General features: G+C 37.7%; 1 protein-coding gene across 3 annotated transcripts in view; it reads right to left on the bottom strand.

The window, feature by feature from the left end:
- The window catches only part of LOC136257743 (uncharacterized), an 80,963-nt gene that overhangs the window by 63,789 nt on the left and 692 nt on the right, over positions 1–16,482 (bottom strand). The window lies entirely within an intron of this gene.

Here is a 16,482-nt window from a genome sequence, read left to right as displayed (position 1 = left end):
GAAAAGTTTGAAAACCTTTACTATGCAGTTGACTGGTTATCCAAACTCCAATATTTTATGATAAAAATGTTCGGATAAGTGAAGCCCATTCATTTATACAGAACTCTAGTCAAATAGGCCTAATGTATTTCGCGGACTGGACTCACGCACTGAGCTGGAAACAATTTTTAAACAATAACCCAGGAATTATCCATTTCTTGCAACACTGGATACACCACTATCGAGTTACAACTGCTGATACTGCTCTTCCTTACAAGTTAAAAAACTAGCGATTGCACTAATTTATTAGAATACACTTACGATACACGAGTACTAGCGGTGATAAAGTGTGATACAGGCTATTGTTGTAGCTCAGCTGTTTTTCCTTTGTTGCTCCAGTACTTAGCACTGGTGTTAGGACTGTAGTGATGAGTCAGTTTATTTGCATAGCCCCATCACCTCGCTGGGCAGTGCCACCTGTAGCTATCCTGCTAAGAATTATTACTGGCTCATCTCTACAACCCTAGCACTAGTGCTAAAGCAATAAACGAAAAACATCTAAGCTACAACAATATAGCCTCTACCACGCTTTATCACTGCTAGTACTCGTGTATCATAAGTGTATTCTAATTAATTAGTGCACCGCTAGTTTGTTTACCTGTAAGGAAGAGCAGTATCAGCAGTTGTAGCTCGATAGTGGTGTCTCCAGTGTTGCAAGAGATGGATAATGTCTGGATTATTGTTTAAAAGCTGTTTCCAGCTCAGTGTGTGAGTCCAGTCCGTGAGTCCATTAGTTTAACATTGCATCAAACTATTCGAATATACGTCGTTAGTTTAACATTGCATCAAACTATTCGAATATACGTGGTTAGTTTAACATTGCATCAAACTATTCGAATATACGTGGTTAGTTTAACATTGCATCAAACTATTCGAATATACGTGGTTAGTTTAACATTGCATCAAACTATTTGAATATACGTAGTTAGTTTAACATTGCATCAAACTATTCGAATATACGTGGTTAGTATCCAGTAGTTTAAACATGATGGCCATTATGTTGTATGACTTATTACATTGTATGACTTTTTCAGCTGGTTTTACGCTTCCTCACTACAATTTCAGTAAGTAAGCTCCTAAATAATCAAAAGCTTATTAATTGTTGTGTGCTTGTTATAGCTCATTGTTATTTGGCAAGCACAATGCCTAGTCTGCTTGTTGAGCGGTAGTGGGAACAAGGGCTGACTCGATTTCGATAACCCAGGTTGGTCCGAGTTGAAAGTAACCCGGGACAATGTTAATGGGGTGTAAAGGTCCAGATAAGAAAGGTTCTACTGTACTGTTTAATTAAAAGCTCTAAAAATCTGTACAAATTGTAATTGTGAACATGCTCTGTATAACGTTTCCTCTACCATAAAATTACACATCTAACCTCTTAGTTTTGTGTTACTGCAGTTTTCATGTGGCCTTTTACAACAACTTGATCATAACATATGTGTAAGCTTTTAAATCAGGCTTCCTGAAATCAAGAGTTTATAATGGTTTAGGGAGAATGTTGAACTAAGCTATACCCTGTGAAAAATGAGCATGTAAAGTCATATGGCATTGTTCAAATGACTCAGTGATTTGTGTTGATTGGTGACTAATTATAAGTACAGTGGGCACACATACACATTGAGAGACTGAAGCTACAGAGTGAAGAACAGTGTACTCGAGAAAACTATGACACGTGAGCTGAGGAACTTAGTACAAAGAGAAAGACACAGCCAACTAACCTGGAAAGCCATAAATATTAACTTTGAGTGTGACATCTTGGTACGAGATTACATCTTAGTACAAGATGTAATCATGAGATTTCATCATGGCTACCATTCTAGTAACTGATAATGAAAGTGACACGTCTAGATGGGGTTTTAGCCATATATATAGGGATTCAGTGCTGACCACCCAACCAAACTAAGAAGGTGTTAAATCTGGGCAATCTTTAGCAGTCAGGTTTCTTATAAAAGGACACAAAGATATGCGGGCTACTTTGCAGGCTCAATTTTCATTGGGTAAAGCAAAGTTGAATACTCTCCCTACGCCATTTTAAACTCTTGCTGAAATAAGTTTGAGAAAAATGTAGATCTGCATGTATGCATGTCAGTCCACACACCCACATGAACAAACAAGCTTGAAGTTGCAGACATAAGCCTCAGTTCTATGAATGAAGGCTGTACACGGACCCTCTTAAACTTTCGTTTTTATCATGTCTACTTGAAGGGAGTGAGGCCCAACGCCAAAACTGTTTATTATGTATGTGCTGTTTAACAACCAAAAATTGTAGCAGGCTACTGGGTATAGTACAGGGTATATCCTTTAGAATATGTTCAGTTACTGTACATGTATTTAACAAATAGTTAACAGCATGGTGTGCCTACACCTGAGGGGTATATAATGAAACATGTAAAATATGTATTGTGTGTTGTTCAGACATGTTTAATGGTGAAATATACTAAAACCCACAATCAGTTCTCACATGTACTACTATATAAGTACAGTGGAAACCTTGATAAATGTGTATTTGCATCATAGTCTGAACTGGTTTATCATAATTTTTTGAATGGTTCCTTAGGGGACCTCACACACAGACAGACGAGTACATATAATGGTGACATTTAATCCCTGATTCAGTCTAAACCCATGACTGAATTAGGGATTAAATGGTCCCCAATATCTGCAGGTGTAGGTGACCTCCCTTGTTTTTTCTGCAATCCCTAATCAATCCTTAAGATTCCTTATACATTTTTTGTAACATTATTATGACTGGTGAACTCGTGCATACTACATCAAAAGAAAGGAAGGCACCAGAGGTGGTGTTTTCAACTGAACATGTACTCCTGCTATCAATTATTGACTCGAAAGTGAAGTAGCCATTACAATTCACTTTCAGCTATGTTCAGCCTGTTTCATAGTTGTTACAAATGAAGAATAGTAGGAGAACATCTCTGCAATCAATCCAGTCACCATGGAAAATGCGGACGATTCTCATTTACAAACATAAAGAAGCCATCAAATTACCACTAATTAACACCTTGGGCTGTCAGCAAAAGGAAATGGAACTCAAAGGAGGACAAAGGTAAGTCAGTGATGCGTGCATTGTACGTACTGTGATATGCCAAAAGGCACCTGTTGGGCTGAAGCGATGTCGGAACAATGAAAAAGGCTTAGTCGTTAGCAAGTTACACTTATCTGAAGGCATCAGGCAGGCAGCCAGTTAGTCAGTAAAATATTCCACAAGATGAAATTTGTAGCAATCTACTGGAAGCATTTAGGGTCATATTGAAGCCTTGGTTATACCTAATCAATACTGCCAAGGTGCCAGGATGGACAGGTATTGTGAAGCTGGTTTTTGGGTAATAGTTTTGGCCAGAAAACCCAGACCTCCGTGATCCCTAATATATAGTTGTATGATTAGTTGTTTGCTTCCTTATTATACAACTATAAGAAAATTAGGAGTTTTAAACTAGAGTAGGGACAATGTAGTACTGCTGAAATACAAAGGACCAAAGTACAGGTCTCTAAATGAAACCTCAGGTCTCAAAATGTATTGATAACCTCATTAACTGTGTCAATATTGAAGAGAATTATTCATGCTGCTTTCTAACACCCCGTTCACACTACCTTCTGACCCGGATGCAGCTCGAAATAAATTGTAGGGCGGATCAATTGAACCGTCCCAAACTAGGTCCAGCATGGTACAACAAGGAGAGGTGGACTGGCATGGGTTGACCAGGGATAGAATACAGTGTGAATGCATTCTTGGCTGGCCAACTCAGCCTGACAAAGAATATTTGCTTCTGTTGGCCATGCAGCAAGTTAAACTGTTCTACAAAATGGTTACGACATACCATACTATCAGTAGACTATTTGACATATACACTCTGAAGAAACATTGATAGTTTTGGTGAAAGGAGTATCCAATAGTTTAAGCATGGTGGCTATTACATTGTATGACTAATTTCAGCTGGTTCTACGCTTCCTTGCAGCACTTTCAGTGTTTTTATTAAGCTCCTAAATAATCAAAAGCTTATTAATTATTGTGCGCTTGTTAACTGAATTATGGATTAAATGTTCCCTAGTATATCTGCAGGTGTAGGTGACCTCCCTTGTTATTTCTGTGATCACTAACTTATGATATACAGATACTTGTTTGTTTGCTTATTGTAACATTATTATGACTAGTGAACTTGTACATACTACATCAAAAGAAAGGAAGGTACCAGAGGTGGTGTTTTCAACTGAACATGTATCCCTACTATCAATTACTGACTGGAAAGTGAAGTGACCATTACACTTTCCTTTCTGCCATATGTTTTTCAGTCCATTACACAATGCTACAAGTGAAGAACAGTAAAGGGACTTCTGCAATCAATCCAGTCACCATAACAATATGGACAATTCATGCATCCCATTTATCAATTACTGACTCGAAAGTGTAGTGGCCATTATGATTCACTTTCACAGGCCTTAATTTAATTTTTAAGGTGCCAAGGACAAATGTCCTTACATATTCACAAATGTACAGACATAGCATCAAATTGTACAGACATGAGCTAGAGGAGCACTTTGTATAGACTGCTGGAATTGGAATAGGGAGTTTCCATTGAAAGTTTTGAGGTTAAACACAACCAAATAGCTGCAACATATCACCAGACTGTGGTCATAACAGCTGCTGGTGATAGCAGTACACAAAGGGAGGTGGCATTGGGTTGGGAAAATGTAGGATCTCCTAGCAACCAAGTGACAGTTATTGTTAGCACTACAAACAAACTTGTACACATCAGCTTTTATGGTACCACTATTGGTTTTGCAAGGACATGTGTGTCTGCCCAAAACTAATTATGTGCAGACATTGTGCTATTTGTGTAGATTTTGTCCGTTGACTGCACGTTAATTTAAGGCCTGCTTTCAGCTATGTTCAGCCCATTTCACAGTGTTGCAAATGAAGAACAGTAGGAGAAACAGTTCTGCAATCAATCCAGTCACCACAGAAAATGCGGACAATTCTCGTTTACAAATGTAGGGAAGCCATCGAGTTACCGATAATTAACACCTTGGGCTGGCAGCACAAGGAAATGGAACCCAAAAGAGGACAAAGGTAAGTCTGTGATGCGTGCATTGTACCTACTGTGATATGCCAAAAGGCACCTGTTGGGCTGAAGCAATGTTGAACAGTGAAAAAAGCCTTAGTCGTTATCAAGTTATGCTTATCTGAAGGCATCAGGCAGGCAGCCAGTTAGTCAGTAAAATATTCCACTGAATGAAATTTTTAAAAGTTTGTAGTAGATTAGCATTTAGGGTCATACCGAAAGCTTGGTTATACCTAACTAATACTGCCAAGGTGCCAGGATGGTCAGGTATTGTGAACCTGGTTTTTGGGTGATACTTTTGGCCAGAAAACCCAGACCTCTGTGATCCTAATATATACTTGTATAATTAGTTGTTTGATTTCTACTATAAGAAGAAAACTAAATTAGAGTAGGAACAATGTAGTACTACTACAATAAAAAGTACTGAGCGCAGCAGGGATATTCACTCCTTGTTGTTTAACAGTATCTGGACATTATGTACTACTCTGATCCAACTTGTTTCAGTACTTTTTATTGCAGTGGTACTACGCTCTAGTTTAAATTCCTAAACGGAGAACAGCTCACTTTCTTTGTGCATACCATTCTACTAGCAGTCCATCTCCTGGTTGCAGGCGACTTTTCATCTACAGTGGAGCACAGCTCACTGACTACCCACCTGGAACCTCGCCTGGAACCAAGACATATGTGTATTCCAATATGTTGGTGCAATAATATTGTGAAACATGCACACCCAGAGGTCGAAGCCATACTACTAACTACTATGCTATGGCCACCATAGTATATGGAAGGATAAAGGTAAGACAATAGCAAACATGGCTATTAATATGCCAAAGGTTTCTTCTTAAGTGAATTCTAAGTGTTTCTGTGAAAGAAATATGACCATAGCTATAGCCAATTTTCTTGACCGAATGCATCGGGCAGGCAGGCAGTAGAAAATTCCTTTGACTGTATTTAAATTCTGTGGCAACTTGGTGAAAACATTTTGAGTCGATCTGAAGGCATTTTTTGACTAGATTTTACCCAACCAATTCTGTCATGTCATCATGAGGGGAAATCAAGGCAGATTTTTGGGTGATATTTTATCTCAGGCTACACCCACACATTTGACATCCCTACTATAATAGTATTTTATTATAAAGTGTTAAATGGATAACTGCAGCTGGTTTAGAAGTAGTACAACATCAACATGTTTCCAAAGGATGTTGTTTGTGAATGTTGTTACAAGGAAATGATGCACAAGTTGGTATAGTTGAGAGATTAATAAATGCTGTCCTTAATACTCTGTCACAGGTGTTTTATTGATTAAAATTTGCTTTGAGCTTTTTACTGTACTTGCCAATAGTCTTCTTTAAAGCCTTGATGTTGAGTACTCAACCTGCTTCAGTTTTCAGAAGTTAAACTATTAGCAGAGTTGGGGTTGTTAGAATTAAAATATAACTCGTTACATATTACTCAATACTTCTATGCCATGTAATGCACTATGGTTATATGTTACTTGTTACTTTGAGGGTTATAGCTAGTCAAATATTAAATATTACATTTGTTTGTCACTAGCTATAAAGCTTCTAAACAAAAGCTACCAGCTTACAACTACAAGTGACACGAGCATGATATGGGTTTCTCTAGTGTATCACAGTTACAGATAATTTTAGAGGGACTAAGCCCCCCATAATTTTTTCCACAGGGGTTGCAGCCCCCCTTGCCCCCCATTCTCTGTCGCCCTTAACCAATTCCCATTGGATTCTCCATACTGGGCAGTGTTACTAAAGGTCTTATTGTGTATGTATAAGTCATAATTATACCTCACTTGTTAATGTTCCCATTTCAGTTGGGCCAGACGTGAAGCTGATATCACTAGAGATGATCAGAAGTAGCATGTATTGTATATAGGTTGTATATTATTCACCTATTGAAGCCAAGCTTTACTATCCTCATTGTAGAGATTGGTGTGGGTTTTGACCTAATGCTGGAATTTTACAATTGCAGTGCTGAAATTAGAGTATGTTTGTACTACGTAGAGATACACAGAAATTTAATTTTCCGTATACCTGAAAATATTTGGGTATTAACCAAGTTAACTTTGTCATTGATTAATGTGTGTGTGAGGTCATAAGAGGTACAGTGGAACTTCTCTTATCTGGTACATTCTACTGTTGATATCCCAGAAATGTCCGTAGCTAAGATCCGTATACTAATATGCTATAAGGCCACTCCAAATAAATTCTTTGTTTCCCATCCTGTATACTCAAACATACTTGCATGTGGGTAAGCAGTTTATTTCCTTAATTTCATTGTAAGATTAACAGTTTTCAAGAATTTCATTGTGAGATTAGCAGCTTTTTAAGCTATTATTTGCCTGGCACAACCATAGCAAGCTGTATGAAAGCATACTTATAGTTGTTCTTTGATCATTTAAGTTGCAGGAATAACACAAAGATGAATTTGCACTGACTTGATAGCATGCCTACACATGAGCTGACATGCTTACAAGATCATTTTATATACTGAGCCTGTACAGTATAGTATGCAAGAATAACCAGAAAATAATGGAAGAATATGAAATAATGGAACATTAAAATGTTGATAGTAAAGAGATGCAGGTGGAGGACAGGCAACAGAGAATATATTTGGAGTGGCCTTAAGTACTTAAATACAAGTAATGTTTTTATTACAATCAGTTAGTTGTTGTTTAGTGTTCAGGACGTGTTTACTACACCATCCTTGTTTCGTGGCTGTGACATGGTTTGTTACAGCTGGCCACAAAGAAATAAGCTTTATTTCAGCTAGCCATGAAGAACAAGGCTTGTTACAAGGAAGTTGGCCATGACCCAAGTTCAAGCAATAGGGTTTGCTGTAGCTGGCCGTGAAGGAAAAAGCTTTATTACAGCAAGCCATAAGGCAACAAGCTTTATTACAGCCAACTACATAAATCTTGTTTATAGCCACGGCATGGGTTGACAAATACTGCCACAGAGGGACAAGTGTGGGTAGTGAGTAAACGTGATCGCAGAGTTGTAAAACTTTACAACAGTTTAAAAGGTAGCTTGTGGCTTGTGGGTGTATTAGCAATGCTAATAGACAAGCTATAGTTGTGAATAAGGCTTATTGCTATAACTGTAGTGCTATTGTAGCTAATAGAGGCCCAAATCACTTGACCGAATAATACAACCACTAATTAAATCACTGACATATTCATCACTTTTGAAGTAGCGTTACATCTGACAGCAGCCCACTAAGTGAGCAGGCCTCTAAATGAAATTTACAAACCTCGTATCAAGTCTCTAAGTGTATTGATAACCTCATTAACTGTGTCAACATCGAAGAGAATTATTCATGCTGCTTTCCAATACTCCGTTCACACTACCTTCCAATAGAGGTACAGCTCAATATAAATTGTAGTGCGAATCAGTATAGCATGCATGACAAAAATGGGCTGGCACAGGTTAGCCAGGAATAAAATACAGTGTGAACTAGTGTTTTTCTACTATACTAGAACTAGAACTAAAACATGTTGCTGTCAGACCTTCAGCGCTGGTCACTGTAAAGCACTAATAACAATAAATACTTTAGGTTTAAGGAAGAAAATCCATCCCTCCTGGAGGAGACTGAGTGTGGCCCCGACTAGACATTGGGTGACCTGCAGTTCGAATCCTGGGGTTGGAAGGATTTTTTTCCTTTCTTTGGCCCCTTTTCTGTTACACCTTTTCAGTTATAAGTCACTAAGTCTAAGTCCTTGCAATTAGGTTAGGTAATCCTAAGGCTGCAGCACATGTTGCTACAGACCTTCAGTGCTGGTCACTGTAAAGCACTAATAACAATAACAAAAGTGGTTTTAGTACAGCCTTTTCTTTTTAGTTCTAGGAACTAGACTATAATTCCATTACAATATATTTAAAAAAGAACTAAACTAAAACTTTTAGTACTGCAACTACTATATACTGCAACTAATGTTTGAGATTAGTAGGAACCTGATTGGTAAACTAACTATCTGGCACATTAAAGCCTGACTTTGAAGTACATATTGACATGTAGCTATCCATTACTAGCTCAAGTGGTTTGTGACACTTCAGCAGCCACCGCTCCGGTGGAAAGAATATTTTCTTCTGGTGGAGAGGTGCATGACAAGGGGAAACAAAACTGTGTGACAGACAAAACTTAGAGAGGTCTTCTTACGTAGAAACAAAAAGTATATTGTTCAGGTAGGATGTTTTTTATATCTTTGGTTACGTAGGTTCTACTCCCCAAAGTGGTATAGGATGATAGTTCTAATTCACCTAGTTAGTGATCAGTTTTTTGTAAAAGCAATGAATAAGTATGACAATTAGCATCAGTACTGCACTATAACTAACACTTACTAAATTGCAGGTACTATAATACTAACTAAAATTGTTTCAGCCATGGATATTATAGAACTAATACAAACTATTATTGTTTCTAACAAGAATACTAGAACTAACACTAACTAAAATTGTTTTAAACAATGAATACTAGAACTAACACTAATTCTGGCAACTGAACTAGAACTGTACTAGAACACTATACCTATACTAGAAAAACACTAGTGTGAATGCATTCTGGGCCGACCAACTTGGGCTGACAATAATATTTGCTTCTGTTGGTCAACCAGCAAGTATATTAAAACTGTTCTACAAAATGATTACGACATACTGTACTGTTAGTAGACTATGTGACGGATACGCTCTAACGATGCATTAATGTTCTGGTGAAAGGAGTATCCAATAGTTTAAACATGGTGACTATTACATTATATGACTTATTTCAGCTGGTTCTATGCTTCCTCACTACAATTTCAGTGTGTTTATATTAAGCTCCTAAATAATCAACAGCTTATTAATTATTGTAGCCTATTGTGATTCAGTGTGTGCGATCCCTAGCCTGCTTGTTGAGTAATAGTGTAAACAAGGGCTGATTCAAGTTTGATACCCCAGGTTGGCCTGAGTTGAATGAATGGGGTGCAAAGGTCCAGATAAGAGAGGTTCTACTGTACTGTTAAATAGAAAGCTCTAAAAATTTGTACAAAGTTTAATTGTGAATATGCTAACATGCTCATAAGTTTCCTCTACCATAAAATTACGCATCCAACAATTAGTTTTGTGTTACTGCAGTTTTCATGTGACCTTTGGTAACAATTTGCTCATACCGTATGTGTAAAATTTTAAACCAGGCTTCCTGAAATTGGTTTGAGAAAAATGTGGATCTGTGGATCATGTCAGTCCACATGCCCACATGAGCAAGCAAGCTTTAAGAAGACTCAATTGTATGAATTAAGACTGTTCACAGACTCTCTTGGATGTTAGTTTTCTTATACACCATTTCATCGTGTCTACTTGAAGGGAGTGAAGCCCAACACTAGAGCCGGGCGATATGCCAGTATGTATTATGGGAGAAGGTATTTTAATGATACCGTTACCGTACTGAGCAGATTAAAGAATGCCGTCTAGAGTTACGTAGATGACAGTTGATTTATAACACCATCCTGTTATTTCCAGCCTTTACTAATGTGAAAGATAACCTTCTAACTGCATTCAAGTCATATTAGCAATGTTTCATCAACTAAATATTACACTTTCCAAACCAAAGTTCATTTGACATATAAATTTGTAAAATTTACAATCCAAATCGTGGTATGTATTTGTACTATGGTATTTTCTATACCATACCAGCTTTGACAAATCTCATACCGCCCAGCTCTACCCAACACCAAAACTGTTTATTATGTATGAACCAAAAAATGCTTTGCAAGTTACTGGGAAATTACAGCGGAACCTGTCTATAATGGTCACCTTGGGACTAGACATATCTGGCCTTTATATACAGGTGGCCGTTATAGAGAAAACCTTAATAAGGTGGTCAGTAGCATTTCAGTGGCTATGACCATTATAAATGAGTAATTAATATTAAAAGGCTCGGGCCAACCATAATTTTTAGTACAGAGAGGGCAAGGTGATGAGCCTGTTATGAATTATAGCTATTGAAAACATTTAAGCAATGAAGCCTGATAGATTATATAGCATTCAATGAAAGGAGGGAAGTGTGATAATTGCGCATTAATTGAAATGTTGCCTGGTGCCAGACAATTGGCTTAACAAGCCAGGTAAAAGCACTATACGAAGTATGAAGTTATGTATAAGGTGATTCATAAGCAAATTCTTGGTTGGCCGTTATATGCATCAGATAGGTGACTACTTAATGCAGACAATAATGCATACATTTGTATGGGAAAATACTTGGGACCTCGTGACCATGGTCTTTACGCAAAGGTGACCGCTTAATCCAGGTGGCCGTAACACAGGTTCTACTGTAATAGGAATTATTAAGAATTATAAGTTCATGAGTGGATGTCAATTTAAAACCGGAGGGAGTGTCTTTCTTACCCTGCAATCTGGCCAAACAGTCTAGACAGGGTAAGTCCCTGACTGACATATTTTTGCTACCTTTTCTGGTAACAAAAGAACTGTACCCAGTAGAGACTCTTCGTTGTTACCGGATAGTACCATATTTCGTGAGAAAGGAGTCTGATCAGCTTTAGTGACCATAGTTAAACCTCACAAACCAGTGGCATCCTGTATAATTGTCTGATGGCTAAATGAAGTGCTAAAACTTTCAGGTATTGATGTCAACATATGCACAGCTCACTCTACAAGGAGTGCATCAATATCAGCTACTACAGACTCTGGAGTAACAACCAGTGGCATCCTGAGTGCTGCAGACTGGAACACAGAGTCAGTATTCAGGAAGTTCTACTATCATCCTAAATATGACCCATGTTATGGCCAGGCTGTGTTATCTTCATCAAGTAGTGAGATCTGAACTATCATGTATTGTGTTAGTGTTCTCAGGTGTAATACACTTGCTTAACTTCAGAGCTATGAATAACACCATTGATATGTGAGACGGAGCCTGCTAGAATATAATTTCCAAATGGCTCAGATCATGTAATGATTGCATGCCATTTGGGATTATATGAAGAAGGCGAAGTCATCCATATCAATGGTCCCACCCACCCATGCTCACTCTCAAAAGGCCAAAGGTGTGAAAGCATGGCAAATTTTATCAGGATTCATTGTGCATGAGCAACAGCTTACGTGCATTGTATCTTGTTCTAATTAACGACCAACTAGCTGTAACTCTAGGAAACCAGTTGTAGCACCATTGGTATGCTTGACTTTGCCTTGTTCATATAAACCCAATTACTTTACATACATAATGCATTACTAAAGTAGAGCATTACTACTCGTTACTGTAATATTATTACCTAACTAAGTACTGAACAAAGTACCTTCATACAATATATAAGAATATATTAGTAGTAATGTGATCCGCTGAGCAAAAATCAGCCATTTTCACACATTCCTCGAATTCCATTTTATTACATCTCTGTAATTTATAGTAACAAAAGAGTGGACAGCCAAAGTTTCAGCCTTTTATGATGAATGGTCTTGCAGTTATAGCACTTGACAGTTGGAACAGTGATAAACTCAATTTGTACAGTAACAATACAGGAAATAAATTACATGTGCTTAGATAATCGATCAAAGCTCACGATTGAAACAAGCTATGAAGATGGGACTTGGCTTAATCTGTGCACCACGAACTGGGAAATCAATCAAGGTATAGTGCTTTCCTTGTACTCCTCCATGTTGACAAAGAAGAAAGCCATTCCAACTAAGAAATTACAACGGTGAACATTGTTTTTTTACCGCATTGTAAATTAACGCCCATACCTCATGTATCCTTTGCTGTGCGAACATGAAACAAAGATTTTCTTACTCTCCATAAACAGACAAATCCAGTGGTATATAGGTTTATTAATTTAAGCTTAATTTCAGTGTATACAAATGAGATTAAAGTGTGCGTAAATTTTCAAGTAGCACGCATATTTCTACACAGTGTATTTCAGTATGGTTTTATGGGAAAATGAAATTTTGCGAAAACAGCCTTTCATTCAATGGGTCACATATCACAGTAACGCGTTTCATTGCAGTGGCAGCAATGAGGAATACATGTATATTGCTTGTTAAAAGTAGCGACCCAACACTGAATGTTATCTGTATTATGGTGGCATTTTGAAGTGATTATTTAAGTGATAATCAAGACACATGGTAGAGTGTCATATGGTTAAGAAAGCTGGTGCACCATATCATGGGTATATTGATAGAAAGAAAAAGAAGACATTTTTGACTATGCACAGCTACATGGTCCACTTTTTGCATCATAGCCACTGGCCAACTTCAGCATACCTTATACATTTGCACTCACCCACCCACCCTCCCACACACACACACACACACACACACACACACACACACACACACACACACACACACACACACACACACACACACACACACACACACACACAAAAAGTATCACACAACATAAAGTATGTTTGAAAAGGTGGATATTATACCAAGAGTTCATAATGAAGGAGAGTACGTAACTACCAGAGCAGCATGTACAAAAATCACTGTGGGTATGGTTTAATAGATGATGATCTTTCATCACATTAATAGTTGTTCTGGTGATAGAGGATTGTTGAAAACTGTTGAATAGTAAAGTCTTTGCTCTATATATTGAATTTCTAAATATAGACACTCTCCCTTACTACTTAGTACTATGAGCTCTTCAATATGCCAATCATCACTACTTGTTTTCAATTGTATACGTATGTGTGAGGTCCCTAAGGACCTTTGCAAAAATTATTATGGAACAAAGTAGGTTATTTTGTAACTGTGGCTACTTTGTCAAGGTTTCCACTGTACTTATATAGTAGTACATCTAAGAAGTGATTGTGGGTTTTAGTTTATTTCACCATTAAACATGGCTAAGCAACACACAACGCACAACGCACAACGCACAACGCACAACGTACAACACACAACGCACAACACACAACGCACAACACACATGTTCCATAACATACCCCTGGTCCACACCTACAACTTATAGTCATCAACTCAATACTCTACTATCCACTATAAAGCTTATCATTCAACACTATCCACTATAAAGCTTATCATTCAACACTGACATGGTTGGAGTTGCCAAAAGCAGACCACAGTAAGATCGGGATAAAAGCAGAGTAATTCAACTGTCTGTCACCTACAACTAATATCTGAGTTTAACATGAGCTGGGTCATTTGTACTAAGATGATCACATGATGCTGTGGATATGCTACAAGACCAAAAAAAATTTGAGAACAAAAGTGGCTGAAAGCCAGGTGAGGCTTTCTCCCATCCCATACACGAGTGAAGGTAACTTAGTAACGTGAGACTAAAGAAACAAGACTATTAAAGTGTTTTAACCAACACAAACTAACCTCCAGCGATTAGTAGCAACTATCATATTGTTTATTAAACAGACGTAGCAACCACTCGTCTTCCAATCAAAATAGTCGCTGTTGCCCACTTTAAACACAAATGAACAGTAGTTCGCTTGTCTAGTGGGCATCACGTGCTAACTGTTTTGAATAGAATTGTAGTATGTTTATATCACCTCCATGAAAACAGCCGTCCATTATACGACTGTCTCTTCATACAACATGGATTCTATTCCCAGTGAGTGCAAAGCCTTAGGTCTTGTAGTTTTCTCAAACATTATTTATTCATTCATTAATTATTAATGACGTAATTTTAACCGCATTTCGTATTATCTTTAGTACTTGGTTGTATAATTATTTAAACACATAGTCGGAAAAAGTCAAAGAATATACATATTTTTACGTATATAGCTGTAAATATATCCTCTTTACCATGCTGCACCCAATTAAATAATTAACTAGAAGGATTCGTGAACTCTGCACACTAGATAATTGGAGGAAGCTAACAATAGTTGTGTTGATCATGTATAGATTCAGTTAAGTGTAAACATCATCTGGCTTTGGTAGAAATGCTTCTAGTGACAAATGGAAATTACATTAATTAAAGATTCCAAAGATTGTTCTAACGTTGAATTGTCAAAGGGAAAAAGTAGTGGGAGGAGTTGAGAGCTAGCCCTTTCTTGGTCACTACACCAATATATACTAAACAACTTAATATCTAATACCAAGAGTAAATAATGGAAGAGAGAGTATCCAACTGCCATATACTGCATCAAAAATGAGCAGGTCAAGTAGAGAAGCCATCCCGTAGTGCTATCAAAGTAAGTGTTGAATGAAGTAATAAACAACTTCTAGCTCAGACTGTTTGACTTCAAATCATGCCTGGGCACTTCAAACAGACTGACCTAGCAGGTGTTTATTACTTCATTCAACACTGTCTTTGAAAGCACTACAGGATGGCTTCTCTACTTGAGTGCTCATTTTTGATGCAGTATATGGCAGTTGGATACTCTCTCTTCCATTATTTACTCTTGCTAATACATACATATATTTTACCATTTAACAAACTATTACTGAAATAAATGTGCTATTTCTTTCCATGGCTAATGGTATCAATGAGCTTCATCCGAAATTATGTCACAGACATAAAAATGGTCGCTGTAGTGTGGGGACATTTGTAAATTTGTATGGGCAACTATGGGAAGAAAAATTTTGAATGGCAATATCTCAGCCAAGAAGGAAGATATCGAACTCTAACTAGCAGGTATGGCTATAGGACATTACAATAAGTGCGTAAAAACGATTTTTGGTTGATTTTCAAAACAACACTAGATTCCTATTCTTTCAGCTAATTTATAACCATACCTGCTCAACATCTTCTGTCTTAGCTGAGATATCGCCATTCAAAATTTTTTTCTTCCCAGTCGCCCATACAAATTTTATGAACGTCCCCACGCTACAGCGGCCATTGTATGTTTGTGATGTGATTTCGGATAAAGCTCATAGGATAATAGTTTCAATTTAAGGCTCCTATTTGGTGATTATTAGTTTCTCATCCACCGCCCGCATCCTCCTCAAGCTACCGCATGGGCAGGGCTCAACCCAGAATATAAACCTAGAGGGGGCGAAGTAAGTTGCTTCGGATTCTAGGGGGGTCTGGGGGCATGCTCTCCCAGGAAAATTTTGAAAATTTAGGTGTAAATATACTCAATTTTGGTGAAATTTTACTGTGATGCCATTGAATATTGACCATTGGATTATACAACTTTGGGACCAATTAAACCTTTCCATTTCTCAAGGCTTTAGGTATAAACCTAGGGGGGGCAATAGCTAACCCAGAGGGGGCCTGTGCCCCCCCCCGCCCCCCCCTAGATTAACCCCTGATGGTAAGCCATTATTTACTCTGAAGAACACGTGATACCAAACTGTTATAATTTTTGTTGACGAACGCTACAATGCGCTATATATCGTCAAGAGAACTGTTGTTTTCCTTAGCAAATTGCTGCAGTGCCAGTTGCAATCGTGTTCTA

This window comes from Dysidea avara, chromosome 6 (genome assembly GCF_963678975.1).
Source record: "Dysidea avara chromosome 6, odDysAvar1.4, whole genome shotgun sequence".
NCBI classification, from domain to species: domain Eukaryota; kingdom Metazoa; phylum Porifera; class Demospongiae; order Dictyoceratida; family Dysideidae; genus Dysidea; species Dysidea avara.
Note: the sequence above shows the minus strand (reverse complement) of the source record. Positions and strands in the feature narration are given on the sequence as shown.